Source organism: Corvus kubaryi, unplaced genomic scaffold (genome assembly GCF_017639235.1).
Source record: "Corvus kubaryi isolate FWS band 111438036 unplaced genomic scaffold, C.kubaryi_AGA036_p1.0 134, whole genome shotgun sequence".
Lineage (NCBI taxonomy): Eukaryota > Metazoa > Chordata > Aves > Passeriformes > Corvidae > Corvus > Corvus kubaryi.
The window spans coordinates 1,320,210-1,336,688 of NW_024580668.1; the positions used below are offsets into that span (position 1 = coordinate 1,320,210).

At 46.9% G+C, this 16,479-nt stretch overlaps 1 long non-coding RNA gene across 5 annotated transcripts in view; it reads left to right on the forward strand.

The window, feature by feature from the left end:
* The window catches only part of LOC121672382, a 98,922-nt gene that overhangs the window by 78,118 nt on the left and 4,325 nt on the right, over positions 1–16,479 (forward strand). For 4 of the 5 annotated variants that reach the window (XR_006018833.1, XR_006018831.1, XR_006018832.1 and 1 more), the window contains exons 7-8: positions 456–799; positions 7,417–7,622. This is a non-coding gene — a long non-coding RNA (uncharacterized LOC121672382). Of the gene's footprint in view, positions 1–455; positions 800–7,416; positions 7,623–7,830; positions 13,904–16,479 lie in introns of those variants that run through there. The other variant, XR_006018835.1, reaches the window with a different exon arrangement.

The window sequence follows — 16,479 nt, forward strand, 5'->3', positions numbered from 1 at the left end:
TGGATGATAATGGCTGTATTCTGGTGGAGTATGACACTTGAAAGAAATACGCTAACAGAATGAAATGTGAAAAATAGATTCCTGGTGCCCCTTGCAGCAGGGAGAACTCTTGCAAAGAGATAGCACAGGATATGGCTGCAGTATGGAAAGTGTGGAGACACTGCACATAAACCAGAAAAGTGACAATCAGTGATTTTATGTGTCTATCCCCCCCAGTCACGTTGGCTTTAATGGCAGTTTTAGGTACTGCCAAGGAAGAGGTTTTATCATATATATACAAATAGCTGTATTTATAGATCTCTATGTACATGAGTAGATAGATGTGTGTGCATTTGTGTATAAAATCCCACAAAACCACAGCTTCTTGGTCTGTCTGGTAGAGATTTATTCTGATAATACTACAGTGTATTTGCTGGATGTACTAAGGGATATTTGTTTGTTTGTATTTTTTGTAGGTACTACAAAAGTAGCTGGATTTGGGGATTCAAACAGATGCAAAAATCCAAGGTTGGCCAGATCAGGACTTCAGCTTGCGAGGTGTGAAACACAGAGCTGGATCCCTGCAGCAGCTCTGGGGCAGTGATTCTGCTCGTCTGTCTGTGAGATGCCTTTTGACTTGCTCTCAGCCTTGGCAAGAAACTCACATTTGAGGCTTTGGCTCTCCTTCCAAGGGGGAATATTTAGGCCAATACGGACACTGGAATCTCCCAGTCCTTGAGGAACCAATAGAACCATGGGCAAGTTCCACTGAATGTTACTGGAGAGTTCGTTTTAGAATGCTTCGGAGCAGGCGGTGCAGGTGGGATTTGGGGAGAGCAGGGAACCCGTGTGCCTGGGAGGGGAGCTCCTGCTGGGCTCGGGACACTGCACAGCCCGAATGGTGCTGGCCTTGGCCAGCAGCTCATCAGCCTCTCCCCGGAGATGGAGAGAGGGGGGATGGAGGGAGGGTGACTCACAGGGGTGTCTGAATCATCGGGGCTTCCCCGGGGCGAGGCAGGACTGGGCTCGGGGCCCTGCCGCGTGTCCGGGCAGGGATGGACGGAACAGCTTCCAGCTCCCCGGACCTCAGGAACGGGAACAGCCTCCTCCCACGGGCCTGGGGGTACCCACAGGTGGCAAACAGGGAAGGGATGTCCTCTCCTACATGACACTGGTACCAGTGGTTCCTGTGAGTTGTGTTTGCTCTCTGGTTCCAGGTCGGGCAGGTTCCCTGCGGACTCTGTGGGCTGTGAGCGGCTGCTGGGAGCTGCTCTGCTCTCCTGGCATCACCCCCTGCTTCCACCCACCCCTGAAAATCATCTCTGGCCCAAATTGGAGCTGTGAGCTGTACCACATGCTCTAAATGAAGTGCTAATTAAATACTTGTACTTAATGTAGACAACATTTCTTTGAGAAGGCTGTAATGCACTGCAGATGTCCCGAATCCCTTGGAGAACAGCACAGGGAACAACGTGCACGTTGTGTCCCTCTCTGAGGTAGGGATGGAACCCGGGTGGTTGTGACTGGTAAGGCCTAATGCTGCAACAGCCCCTGTCTGATCCAAATTCCCACACACGTTCTCCCACAGTGGCCTCGGGATCGGGAATGCTGCAGGTGCTTCCATCTGGAGGCACACTTGGACACGTGGGAGGGAAATGGTGGAGATGTGGAACTTAATGGGTACCCAGAGTCCTGAAGAAAACAAGTAAGAACTGGTGGATGCTGCAGAAAAGGACCTCAGTGTCCTGGGTGGGGCCCCAGCCGTGCAGGAGGAGCTGGCAAGTGGTTCCTGGCTCGGGCAGGCCCAGTGCAGACAGAGCTCCACACCAAAGGACCTGGGAGGCTTTGGGTTTAGCACTAAAGCCCTTTCTGGCAACAAGAGAAAGGCTGAAGACCCCCAGCTCTGGAGTAGCTGGTGGCTCTGCTGAAGTTCTTGCCACTGAAATCATGGTTGTTCCTTAGGTTTCAGGGTCAGCAGCCATCAGGCCCAGGAGAGCCACATTCCCCAGGTTTTGGGATGTGCTGAGCCATTAACGGACTGTGTGTCCAAGTCCATTTCCAGCCCAGACTGCCCGTGAGCAGCTGGTTCCCATGAAAGCTCTGCTGGGCTTAAGTCCAGCTCCAGCTCTGTCTTGAGGGAAGGGTTGGAGCAAAATGGGTGTCTTTGTGCAGAGCCAGGCTGGGCTCCATGAGACAAACGCAGGGCTGTGCGTGCAGGGGTTCCATCTTCCAGCATGGATTGTGCTTATTGTGCAATGTTAGACCAGTTATTTTTATTACTTATTTATTTATTATTATTTATTGTTGTTACTGAGTGAAGCCAGCATGTTCCTTGCTGGAAGAAGGACCAATGTGGACTGTACTGCACTGAGATCCTGCCTGCAGTGCCCAGAGTCTGCAGGTGAAAAGAGTCTGCAGGAGTGCAGGTGAAAGAGTGTAAAGAGTATGAAAGCTGCTCCTGTAAAAATTCATGGACTATTTCCTCGTTTCTTTCAAAATGGTTTGGCAATGTGGGGAGTGCTTTTCAGGGTTCTGTGCTCTCTTGGGAGGAAAAGGAGGTAGAAATTTAAGAAGATGCAGGAATAAGAGAAAGGGGGAAGAGAGAGCAGATGGTGAGGTGGAGAGCTTCCCTCAAGCAAGTATTGCACATTGAGGATGTGAATTCAATTGCCTGTTGCTATTTATTGTGACCACATAAAATTCAAAGTACTTGAGTACTTAAATAGTTATAGATTCAGAGATGAGTCATGAAGCAGAGCTGATCTTCTATCTGTGGCCATGGTGGTGAATGGTTTCTTTGCAAGGATCTTATTTCCACCTTCTCTGCTTTAGTGGCATTGTCATTCTCAGATTGTTTTGTTATAGAGAAAAGGACAAAATTAATAAAATGAATGCTTCTGAGGCTCTGTTATTACAGGCTCACACACTGCTGCCCAATATTGCAGAGATATTCCAAGTTCTCACTCTCCAAAGATAATTCATTGAGAGACAGGGTTACCTCCTCACTCTGCTTTTGTGGGACATTTCAAGGGGAATTTTTACTGCTGTTGGTGAGCAGGTCTCTGAGTCAAGTCTCATTTTGCACATCTTTTGCCAAGAGACAAAGTGTCATTGGTGTGATAGGCACTGCAGGCAACCTGCACAAGGCGGGGAGTGCAGGGGAGTGTACCCAGTGGTAAGAACTTCCAAAAAAAAGAGAATCCTGCGAAGTTCAGCTCTGCATGTGGAAATGGATCTGATTTTAATTTTTCAAGGTTAATTCTCCTAATATTTCTGGGTAGGACAATCTAGAATAGGCTGAAATTTGTGCCGTAAATAGGATCATTCACATGAGATGTATTTTGACACAAAATGTTCTCTCTTGCCCAGAGGCCAGGCAGCTCTCAGGCAGCTCCTCAGCCCTGGAACCATTTGTCGTGGTGCCATAGTGGTTTTCTCTTCCCCCAAAAGAAGAGTCAAGTTTGAGAGAAGACAGATCCTTGTCCCAAGGATGATGTTGGAGCCAGGGACCTCGAACAGAGGCTGCTTTTGGAAGAGGGATGTTGAGGGTTGTTAATGCTGGAGAGGGAACTGACTCATCACATCATCAATTCTGCTCCTCTGCCAGCACAGCACAAAACCTCTTTTATCATCACACTCTCTCTTTCTTCTTCAGTTCTTTTTAAAAGGAGTTTAAAGCTGCTCAGTGCTCTTGCCTTGCCCAGCCTGTTGCAATTCTCTGGTTGCTGACTCCACTATGGGGTGATGGAGCCCCTCTGCCCTGTGCAGGAAGACTCTCCCCATCCTCCAGGACAAGGCAGGGATGAATTCCGTGGCTCCTCACGCTGAGCTGCATGCAGACCCCTCGGATGTAAGGAAACTGAGCTTTCCCATGTGAGTCCTTTGCCTTAATCCTGCTCTGTGAGCTGCAGCGAGCTCTGTTTGTGTGAGCAGGGACAGCAGCAAGGCCCTGGCTGTGGAATTGCCACGCCGGCTCCGTGGGGCCCAGCCGGTACCAGTTTGCTGGGAGAGTTTCGGGAGCGTGCCAGCAACAGGCGGCTGCTGGGAGAGCTGGAACTGCTGCTCCTCTCCCCACATCTGCGTTTGATTTTCAATCAGAGTTGGTTGGTGAAAAGCCAACTAATCTACAGTGCTCGAGGAGGTTTTTTGTTTGTTTTAAAGGGGCTGGTTGAGCCAGCTTCAGTACCACAAAATCGGTTTTTAATACATTTTTCCCCCTGAATTATAAGTACTTTTGGATATAGAGTATTTCATATGCATCTAACGGGGAAATTATTGTTCTCCATTATTTGTTTGTAGCAGTTATCTGTATGTTAAGCAGGCCCAAGACCTTCCTGTACCAGGGGAACACAGAGCACAGCAAAATGGGAAATCCAATGGTCCTCACGGCACCAGGGATGCTGCTGGGGGCGGGGTGCCTCTTGTCCATCTTCTGGAGCCAGGGAACCTGAGAAGTTTGACTTCTGTGAGAACCAGAGGAGGTCACAGGTTTTATATGAAACTTCTGGCACTTTGTTCAGACTGGTGTCACATCCTCTTCCATTTGTGCTGTTGTGGCAGATGAGGAATTGGCTTTGTACTGAAGATCCATGAAAAATCACTGTTTAATCAGGAACTTCAAAGGAGCGGGAAAACGATCCATCTATGATTCAACCATCTTAAGCTTTAGGGGACAAGTCTGGTACCAAAAAGAAAAAGAACAGAAGGTCTTGGATCACAGAGGTTTTCATTCTTTTATGGCAATTTCTCTGTGACTGCAGTAACAGAAAGCACTGGCCTGTAACTAACACAGGCCACTGAAGGACTTCTGCTATTGCTTGCTGGCCTTTATTTAGCCAAGGCTTCATTTGATATGTCACACCATTTGAGAGTCATTCTTCAAGTGGAGCATACAGGTACTGCTGGAAATTGCTGAACCAATCACCCCTGGAACAACAGCTTGCTCTGAGTGTGGGGAGCCCTGGCTGGGGGAGGCAGGGGGCATCAATCACACTGACAAAGAAATAACATAAAAGGTAAAACCAGCCCATGGAGCACAGCAGTCTCACTGTGAACCATTCCCAGTCACACCTCAGTGCTTTGTACCTGTACTTTAATGTGAGTTAGTGCAAAGCAGTGTGAAAATCCCCCTTGGTCACCCTGTGTATAACACACACCCTGCACCCACACAGCCCTGGGTGCTTCCTGGGATCCCAGACACCTTCTCTCCATTGGATAAATGTGATCTTTCAGTCTGCAGAAGTTACACTCCTTTTTGTTATATGATTATTATTCTATAGCTGGTGATTTTTTGGCTACAGGTGCAGGCTTTAGTGATGAAAATCCACGAGCCCCAGCCTTGCTCTGCCAGCAGGTGTGACAAGCAATAGTTTGACTTGTTAGAGAAGTGGCTTAAAAATCTGAAAATAATGACTGTGTGCTTGTAGAGCAAAGCCCAGCCTCCAGGAGCCCACATTTCTTTCTGCTGTATGGCAAAAGCTTGAAAGGTCCCTTAATAATTGACAGCCCAAGCTAAAATCTCCAATTCCTTTCTGGCTCGTTGTCTTTTTGCCATCAAAGATTGTAACTCCAGGGACAGGTTCTTCTCTGCCTTTCGTGGAAAGTGGAACACACAGAATTTTACATCTCTACTTGTTTCAGTCTCTTTGTGGGGCATTTTTAGGGAGCTGGGATAGCTTGGCCCGTCTCCTGTGGTGTACGTGGGGGCAGTACCAATGTAAGATGAGCAATTTTAGCTTTTTAAGGTTCTTAATTGAAATTTAGGGTTCTTAATTGCAATTTAAGGTTTTTAGTTGGAATTTCTTTCCTGCCTCCATGCTTGGCCTTCCGAAAATGGGTTCCTTTCTTTAATTCTTTTTTAAGGAAGGAAGGAAAAGCATTGAACTTGTGTCTGGCCTGTTCTGTTTGAACAGAGCCCTGTGTGTTACCCCCCAGCACACAAAGGGGCTCTGTCCAGGGAGAGTTGGCTGGGAGGGTCCTTATTCAGGATCCTTCATCCCTCGTGCAGCCAGGGCAGATTTACAGCAGTGAAGCTGAGGAAGGGGAACAGCAGGCCCATGGTGTGAGGCAGGGCTGGGGTTATTTATGAAGATGTGCTGAGGAGCAGAGGAAGATCTGCCAGCCTGGCTCTGCAGGGTGCTGGTGGCCGGTGACATGTCACAGTGACAGCTCAGGGCTCCTCAGACACCGGAGTCCCCTTTGGAGGACAGGACGTGTGGGAAGGGAGTCCAATGGTGAGACATTTCTTGGACAGTAAAATCAGTTAAAGGAAATAATGCTCCTGCTGCTCCTGCTTATGTGAAGCCTCAGGACCTTCACCAGGCCAGGAAGCCACGGGAAGAGGTTCAGTTCCCTCTTGGCTCATTTTCTCCAAGCAAAATAAATGCCAAATGCATCAGAGGGGATGCAGGGATGAATGGGGAATGTGCTTTGTGGAGTCAGCAATTCCTCCTCCTCGAGGGGCTCAGATCTTCGCCTTCCCCTGTGACTCTGCTGGGTTTCAGTGAGGGACCAGCAGCAGCTCTGGTTGTTACCCAGGAGCCCAAATCCAGGCCAGGCTCGGCCCAGCTCCAGCAGGAGCATCCTGGGGCTGGGCTGAGCTGGGCTCAGGGTGTGCAGTGTCTGCTGCTCCTTCACAGATCCGCAGCTTTCCATGGCAATATTTGCTCAGCAGCCAACTGCCAGGTCATGAGGAAGCCTTCTCACACTCCCTGTGTGCTGGTGGTGTGTGTTAGAGGAGAAATTGCATCTCTTGGCACTGGTGGAGAGGAGAGCTGCTCTGGTTTCCGAGGCGTTGCTTCTCGGTGAGTGTCTCCAGCTGCTGCTCTCCCCTCACCCAGGGCACTGACTCATGCTTTTTGCCATCACAATAAGTCTGTTTTCATAAACAAAATTAAGTGCGCTGTGTTTATTCATTAGGGAGATTTGAAGTCTCTCAGCAACCAAGAAATATACTTCGTGGGATGAACTCCTCTCCCTATTCCCCCTTTTGTCTTTTAACAGCTAAATTTAAAAAAAAAAGGTTTGGGAAAACACTGGCCTGACGCTCTCAGGGGGTCACTCTGTGTCTGTGGTGTGCAGCACCTCGAGTGAGGGTTGTTCACTGCCAGCCAGGTTTGTACAGCTCAGGGACTCGGGGCTGTACAGAGGGACATTTCAAATTGCACAGAGATGAATGGGAACACCGGGGCAGTGAATGAACCAGGCTTTAAACAGCACTGCAGGTGAGCAGAGCACAGCGAGGGTCCTGGGGCCAGAGGGAGAGAGCTTTGTCTGGCACCTGGGTGTGCCAGTGGCTTCCTTACGGCTGCTGTGGGCAGGACTGGGCAGGGCAGAGCCAGGCACTGCTGCGATGTGCCAGCGCCCTGCTGGCACTGCCAGTGCTGCTGCTGCTCTCTGTGGGGTCACCTCATCCCAGTCCCTCCTCTCCTCCCACAGGGAACACAGCTGGACCCAGCCCCTGATCCCAAGGGGGATGAAATCCAGTTTGCCTCCAGCGCTGGCAGATTTTCACCTGGATCCACAGCCAGGTGAGAGCTTCCTGCAGCCACACCGTGCCAGGACTCTCCTTTCAGGAGTCACTCCTCCTGCCACCTGGGATTACTGACACAGGGGAACACAAGCGAAGCAGCTCAATGGCCCAGGTATGATGTCAGACACACAGAGGGTAACCCCAGCCTCCAAACCAGAGAGGTCTGGCTTTGAACGGGGGTTAATAAAGCCTTTTTATTACAGGGTAGAAAATATACCTTGTATTTCTGCCCATAACAGCTTCTCAGTGACTGCCTGATTAGTATGCAGATGTTGTACCCACTGAAGCAGGAATAAATATGGAATTTGCTGTCTTTGCAGCAGGATTTTGGCCATTCTTGAAATCCCACTTTCTACCACATACCAGAAATGAAGTGAATACCTTTCTGCTTCAGGGGGATCCATGAATCAGAAACAAAGCACAGCAGAACAACAGGCTGGTGTTTCTCCTCCTGGAGCACCAGGAATGCTGTGCCAACAGCGCAATGTCCAGGTGTCCTGTGGTTTCCATGGCAGAGGATTCCATGGGACCTGAGCACAGCAGCTCATGGGCAGAACCTCGGGGTCATTCCTTGCGCAGAGGAGCTGCAGCCACCTCAGATCTATGAATGATGGGGAGCAGGAGCATGGACACTGATCCAGGCTCAGACTGCTGACAACAGGGGTTTGTCCCCAGTTATCATTGCTGGAGCTGGGGCTTCGGATGAGTCCCTTCCCCATGCCTCAGTTTCACCATCTGTACAAACAAAGTCATAACACTTCCTTGAGAAATTTGTGCTGTGTGGGTGAAAAAACACACTGGATAACCCCAAGGAATTTTGTAATTTTTAAATGTTTAAACTTTGGAATGTTTGGATTTCTCTGTGACTGACAGTGAACGTAGGGGGTCCTCTGGCTCCAGTCCCAGGTGGAAAACTGGATGCAGTGGCACAGGCAGGAAATTGTTGGACAGCAAAGCACCATGTCTGAAGTGTAACCAGATGGACTGTCCCGTTAGATTGTCCTGAGCCTGTGTCTGACCATGATTCCTCAAAGGAAGCCTCTTCACCTGCAGCCACGCTCTCCTTGGTGAGGCAACAAACACCATTTCAGTGCTTTCCTATTTGTGCTGCTGGAAAACGCTCTGGGTAAAGCCATGACTGGTGAGTGAGTACATCTGATTTTCAGCTCCTTCCAGGGCAGCCTCCAGCTCTGTTGTTTATAGAACATGCAACAGATGAGATCGATGCAGAGTGAATTGTTCTCTTCATCACCTTCAGGGGGTTCTGCTCCTCCTCCTGAGAGCCAGGGAGTCCCTGTCGGGGGCTGCTCTTTGCAGACCTTGTGTGAGGCTCTCAGATGACTCCAATGCCTTTCCAAAGAGGTCCTGGTTCCTTCCAAATCTGCAGTTTCAGAACCTAAACCCGCTCCAGACACAGAAGGGATTGCGTGGGCCAGTGATGGGCTGCAGGTCCCCGATGGCTCTGCACCAGTGCCAGGGCAGGTTCTGAGGGCTCACCCAGCCAAGGCCAGTGCCAGCTGCTGCCCCGGGGGTTGCCATGGCCAGGCCACCCCCTGGTCCCTCGGGGGTCTCTCCAGGTGGGCTCCCAGCCCTGGGGCTGTGGCTGGGACCGGCGCTGAGCTCAGCTCCCTGCAGATGGCACTGCCATCCTGTGCTGAGGAACCTGCCCTGCCGCTCTCCCGGCCTTTCTCCTTGCTCGGGGAAGCAAAAAACCACTCAACCCTCTCTGCAGTGTAAAGAGCACATTTTCTGTCAGCTTTGCTGTAGTCCCAGCCTGCAGCTGAGAGGGAGCAGTGACGTTCTGAGGCAAAGCGAGGCCCATTCCCAGAGCAAAGCCTAGAAAATCGGACAATCATTTAGGCTGGAAAAGACCTTTAGGATCCCTGATTCCAGCTGTTAATGTAACGCTGCCAGTGTGAGCTACGTGGTCACAGCCCCATTACATTTATTCCTTCCATTTATTCTTCATGCTGTTTGGCCTTTATAAGGGTGGATGGAGCCAATGTGGTTTCTTGTAAGAGCCCTTTATAAAAGCCAACCAAATCCTGATTATGGAACTGTTTGAGTTTGGAACTGGGGAAAAGAATAAAGGAAAGGAGAGAAAGGTGTTCCTGGCTGAGCTGGTCACTGGAGAATGAAAAGGGAAAGGTCTCAGCTTTCCCCCCCTGCTTTTCCTTTAGTGAAGCCCATCATGGAAAAGCTTGGAAATTAAACATCAGTTGGGCTTTGATGTCAGGGGTCTGCTTGTGCTGGGGGTATCAGGCAGCTAAGGAGGCGTTCATGGCACTGCTTGTCTTTCAATAATGTTGTATAAAGCGTCCATGAAAAATACACTCAGGCCAACCTAAAACTGCAGGTCAAGCCCAGGGGGTGTGAGGAGTTAAACTGCAGTTTGTTACTGCTTATTTCTTACCCTCTAGTGCCCAAAGCAGAGCCCAGCCCTTAAAACAGTTAATAACATTTAGAAAGAACTTCTTTAATGGCATTCAACCCCAGAGCTGTTCAGAAATGATGCAGCTGGCAGAGGAAGGGTTCCTGAAGAAAACAAGGCTGGCATGGTGGACGTTGGCTGCTCCCCACACCCCATCCCTGGCCTGAAATCCACTGCATCCAAAATCCCTGGGCGGAGCCGAGCTCTCACAGGTAGTTAGACAGCTGGTAGACTGCAAAGCTCAGAAAAATCCAGCCTTCTACTGTTTGTGTGTATGTCTGTGCAACAGATAATGTTTTATTTTAGTGGCTGCCTCTGTGCCCTCCTTGATATGGCTGTGATTTGGTCTGTGGAATAAAGAGGTGCCTGGCTATGGCCACTTGTGTGCAGGGTGGCTCCTGCCAGCCTCTCCCACCTCCCTTTCCCAGGTTTTTAGGGCAAGTGATCCCTCACAACCTCAGCAATTTTGCTGTGCAGTTTTGCCCTTTGGGTCAGTAGGAGCTCAAATCCTCTGCTGTGGCTTTGCCTTCCCTAAATAAAATTAATTCAAGCCCCTGAGTTCACTGAGATGATGAATTCAGAGGAGCAGCCAGTCCAAGTAAGGCACAGGGAGGATGAGGATGGTGTTGGGTGGGAGCTCCTCTTCCCTTGGAGCAGCCCAGTTGAGCGTGGCCACCTGAGCAAGCCAGTGATGATGTATTTAGAAAAGAATCTGCTCTGAAACTGAAAGGCAGCTTCTTAAATTGACTGAATTACATTTGTATTTCAAAAAAGAAAAAGAAGCTGTAAATCGCGTATTTACACAGCGGAGCATGCGAGTGCTCATACGAGACCCAGATGTTCATTAGAAACATGGATTTTTCTTCCTTGCTGCTACCCTGAAAACTGGGAAAAAAGTCAGCTGTGTTGAAGGGTTACAAAAGAGCGAGTTAAGTCTACAAAATCCAGGAAATTTCCCGTTAAGACGAAAAATCTGGGGTACTGTTGTAGTCCTTTAATTCAGCCCCAAGACATAAATTAAAGCCAGAGGATCAGGTCAGGTGCTCAAGTTCTCAGACTGTAGCTGTGGAATTTCCAGGTTAAGTTACTTAAATTTTCCTGTTGCTGAATAAAGCTAAAACCCTATATGCCATATATTTGCTCATCATAAAATGTTCTCTCCTAGCCAGTAACAGCTTCTTTGTTGGCGAAGCCTGTCTGGTTTGTGAGGCTCCCAGCCTTTGTACAGGGTTTGGGAGTTAAGAACTTCCACATGGCCCTTGCTCTGAGGCTTTTGTGAATAAGCAAAGCAAAGCACTCGCTCCATGGCCAACAAATGCATGGAATATGGTTTGAATTCTCTGGTTTTAAATGCAAAGGATAATATTGATTTTGTTAAGGTAAATGTCTTTAATTGAATGCTGTATAAACTCGACTCTCACTGGGCCATAATGGGCTCTGGGCATCCCTCCAGCACAGCAGTATGAAAATGTCTCTTTTAGTGTCTCCAGTAGAGAAATGCAGAATTAAGATTTAGATGAAAAAAAGTGACGTGGAGTCCATCCCCAGTCTCTAAAAAGGCATGATGCAGGAGGACATTTACATAGCTGGAAATTATTGCTTTATTACGGTCAAGACTCTGCAGTAGCTGTTGATGTGGATTGTTTGGGGCTTTTTGTTGGGATGGTGGGAATAGAAAATTAAAAGAGGGAAAACAGACATTAAGAGAAAATGAAGAAGTCTCAGTGTGGCTCAGTCTCATCCACAGAACCTGGGTGGGATCCTGACACAAAGAGGAGCTCAGCAGCTCATTGATGATGAAATGCTCTGTACTCTGCACCTTTTGCACATCCCATTCCTGAGCATTTAGGAGGGTGACAAGGACAAGAAGACAAGTGGGTGACTCATGATATTCATTTATCAAAGGCAGTAAAGGTATTTAAGAACAGACCAAACACTCTTGCAGTAGATGATGCCCTTTCATTTATTGCTAATCTACCATAGTACAGGCAATATATAAAAATACTTTACAGATAGCAAAAAATCATTACATTGGAGGTTAACAACGTTGTTGTAGGAATGTGAATGATATAAACCCCTTTTCAATTGTGAGTCAGGGTTTTGAACAAGCAATTTGATTCAAAAGACACCTGTTAGGATGATGGGAGTGACAAACGCTCACTCGTGTGCCTATTAAAATATGGCTTTACCTGAACATCCAGGGCAGGCCTGGACTTTGGGGGGAATCACTTCATAATTACAGACAAAAACCTGAGTGCCAGGCAGGCCAGCACTGTTCAGACTCTCTGTGCCCAGGTGTCACCAGCACACTGGGCCAGGCCCTGCTCAGAGCAGGGGCAATCCTGCAATAACTGCTGATTCCAACAGCACAGCTGGGGATTCCTGGGTTTTAAAAACATTATTCATTTCTGAGACACAGTCCTTCTGCAGCTTTCTACCCAGTGTTGCTATTTTATGCATTACAGAAGGAAACTCACCCCCACCTTTTCCCCAGGTAACCACTCTCTGCAGTCAAGATCATCTTTTACAGCATCAGCACCTTCAGGTGAAGTTTATTGCAATGTGCAGGTACTAATTTATATTTTTATACCCCTGAAACAATGAAAATGGCTAAACAAACCTTAAACAGACCAGAGTGGGTTTGATTCTGGCTGGTAGTTACAGAAGTTGGTATCAGCTGTCACCCCTGCAGTTATAACACAGCAGGTACTACAGATACAGATGCCAATCTTATGTCAAACGTTCCCAAAGGTGGATTATTCATTCTGAACTGAGATGAATAAAGAATTACAACCTTTCACGTGTGGTGGCAGAGTGCTGCCTCACAGGTAAGAAACCACTGCAATGTAAATGATGAGGAAGAGTTGATTTCTGGAGAATTTTACAATTCACCCCATCGAGACCCAGCAGTGGCATCTCTTCCTATTGCACAGGAATATGGAACATAAATAACAAACACTCAGAACTGCAGCTAAACTGGAACATCAGATGATTTAAGTGGTGCAAAAATGATGAGGATCTGAATCAGTTTAAGATTTGAAATTAAGACAGTCATTTTCTTGAGTCCCATCTGGCAGAAAATTGTTCCCTATTAAGTAGCAATTTGGAAAGAAATGCAGGGGAAAAAGTCAGATTGAAATATTTAGAAACATATTTCTCAAGCGTTTAAAGCTGTCTTTGAAGTCTTTGGGAAATTTATCAAATACATCTTTTTTAGGACAACAACAATTCAACAACAATTGCATAGAAAAGTAAGGCATTCAGAAAATGAAAATTGATCCTTTATAAATACTAACCTTAATCCAAAAGTTATTGCATATTTGGTCAGACAAAAAGCACAGTCACTTTTTTTTTGGTAAAGATATGGATTACAAAATACACTTTAAAAAACATGCTAGCTACTTTGAGAACCGGTTTAGATATGTTATGAAGCAGCAGCTTTTTATACAATACAGAATAACATAGTGCTGGTTTTGGGAATACTCTACATTCAGGAAATGCCGTATTCCTACAGGGAGAATGGAAGGGATACATATTTACATGGATACAAATAAAGCAAGTGCAAAACCCATGACTCTTCTACATTCTTTCTACCAATAAAAACAACATACATGAGACACTTTCACTCCATTGCTGTTGCTCAGATCTTACATTTTGCTCATTCTCATGGAGAAAAACAAAAACAGGACTTCATATTTCATTGCAAGTATCTTCACAAGCAATTGCTCTCCTGGCAAACTCGACTTCCAACACTCATAACAGACAAAAAAAAATCTTCCTGATATCTGCCCACTCCCAATCCACTCTCAGACTGTTTACATATCATGAATGATGGTTTTTATTCTACGTATATTTGATGCAGAAGTTTATAGAAGCTCCTCCTGTATTTGCAGCCAAAGCTTGGATGGAAAAATGGAAATTAAAAAAAAAAAAAAAAAACACACACACACAACACAAATAAAGAGATGAACTTTTGAGTTCCAATGAGCCCCATGAACTTCATGGTGCAACTTTGATGGAAAATGCATTAGAGTTGTTCACCCTGCAGACAAGGTATTTGTAGGCCTTTGGTACAATGGCAGGAAGGCACTGTGGTGAAACATTCAGATAACTGAGGAAAGACAGAACTTCCTCATGTGCAAATATGGCTATCTTCCAGATGAAGTGAGAACAAATTGCTCACAAAATGCTATTAACTCTTCCAAGGTTAAGCTTGTGCTTCTACAGAGAGAAAGTTGTATTAACAAAAATATTAATACTGGAAAAACACTGCTCAGCAAGAACAGGAAATAATTTAGTACTGTATATATTGAAATTCTTCAGCCTAGCTATATGATTTTAACATATCAGCTTCCTTTTTAAAGAGACAACAATGCACAACACTATGTCTGAGGATGCTCCTTTTCTCTGGAAATAAATATAAAGTTGGTTGAAGCTGAATTATTTAACTACTGTTGCATGGAAAAGCAGATGGGGCAGCACAGCCTGAGCTCGTGCAGCTGTGACTGAACCCTAAATGTTGTCTAGAGAATACATGGGGTGAACCCTCCACCCTGAGCTGCTCAGGTGCTGGGAGCCAGCACAGGAGTGACCCAGCTCTGTTCAGGGTGTTCCTTTCTAATCATGAATATAAAATACACCCACAGAGATCAGGGCATGGCCTGGGCTGGCAGGGACCTTAAACAACACCCAGTGCCACCCCTGCCATGGCAGGGACACCTCCCACTGTCCCAGGCTGCTCCCAGCCCAGTGTCCAGCCTGGCCTTGGGCACTGCCAGGGATCCAGGGGCAGCCAGAGCTGCTCTGGCACCCTGTGCCAGGGCCTGCCCACCCTCCCACAGATAATTTTTATCTTGATTTCTGATTTAAAGCTACCCTCTATCAGTTTGAAGCCATTCCCTGCCTTGTCCTGTCACTACCAGCCCTTGTAAATAGTCCCTCTCTGTGTGGGTGTATTCTATAAATTACATGTATATGTACATAGATTAATACCTATGCATCAAAGATGAGGAAGGAATACAGTCAATGTAAGCGTGACTAGAGCACCTGTAGCACATAAGAAAACTCCTCCCCTGCCCCCCCCCCCCAAAAAAACACAAACAAAAAAATATCAGCCCCAAAAAACTAAAAAAACACCAAACCAAAATAAAAAACCAAACAAAAAACCAAACAAAAAACCAAAACAAACAAAAACCAACACACACAAAAAAATCCAACAACTGAAAATCCAACCCTCTCTCCCCCTCTATAGCAAAGTGCCTGAAGAACACATCAGCACAGTGGAAATCTGGTGTATTTTGGTTGCAGAGGTCTCTGGGTGCAGCCTGCAGAGCAGTTCCATGCAGCACTGCAGGGCTTTGCCTGCCTGGGTCCCTCTGGCCCCTGAACAGCCTTTGCTCCACGTCTAAAGCCAGATGTTACAGGTTCCAGCTACTCTTTCCTTTTGGGGTTTAAGGTATTAAAAGGACATTTCAGCATCTACAATCCATAAGGCAGAACTTAAACACTGACCTTGCTGTTTGTTCAGATCCAGCACCACGTTTTAGTTTCCCCCTCTGTTTTCTAAACTGATATTATCTAAAAATAAATACGCAAAAAATTATACTCCTAAATTGATGAGTGGTTGCTGCAATCACCAGAGCAGCAGCATCAGCACATCACAGATCTGAAAAGACCTTCCTGGGCTTCTTTGAGCTTCTATTTAAAATCCAGCAAGAGAGAAGGTTCTGCCAGTAATTTGAGGATTTTTTTTCCTGCGGATGGGTTTTTGGGTTGTCTTTTACATTTCTCCTGTACTTTACTGGCTGGATGATGGAAAACGTTTGATACATCCAAGTGTGAAAATGGGAGATGCATTTGGTCTGTTCTTTTACTCAGCTGCAGCAAAGAACTTCTGATAGGCAACTTCTGGCCTTTAGAATATGTCAGGATCATCTAATTCATCAGACTGCATGAAAATCCCTTAATATGTGTCAGATTCTGGCCCACTGACAGTTTACAACAATCCAAAATAGCTTTCTGAGGCGTGTGAGCCAGTCAGAGTCCTGCTGAGTGCACTCTAACAGGAATTCCCCTGTTCACAAGTCTGGGCCTCAGTTTTGTTTCTGTAAAAGTCAGCAATTAAAAAAAAGCCGTTTTCACCTTGGCAGGTACCGGCTGAGGCTTGGCCATGGCACCAGGGGTGCTGCTGCAGAGCAGAGCTCACAATGAGAGCACCACAATGAGGCATCCTGGCAGTTCTGGGTGACGGGATACAGGGGACTCATTTTGGGATGAAAGATTTGAATCTCACAAAGTAGAAACAGAAGCCAGGGTGTGCCATTAATGCCAGGCTGGGATGTGCAGTGCTCTGCTCTGGTTCTGGATCTGAGCTGGGCTGAATCTGGAGTTCAGAGCTGCTCTTGTGAAATTCAGATTTCTGTTTAAGGGCCAAATTTTAGTTGAGACCCAGGTCAGGCGTTCTGAAGAACCTAATGCTTCTGTCTCCCACTCGAAACCCCAAGACCTTGCAGAGTTTAAGCACCAGTTTTTAGTGGCA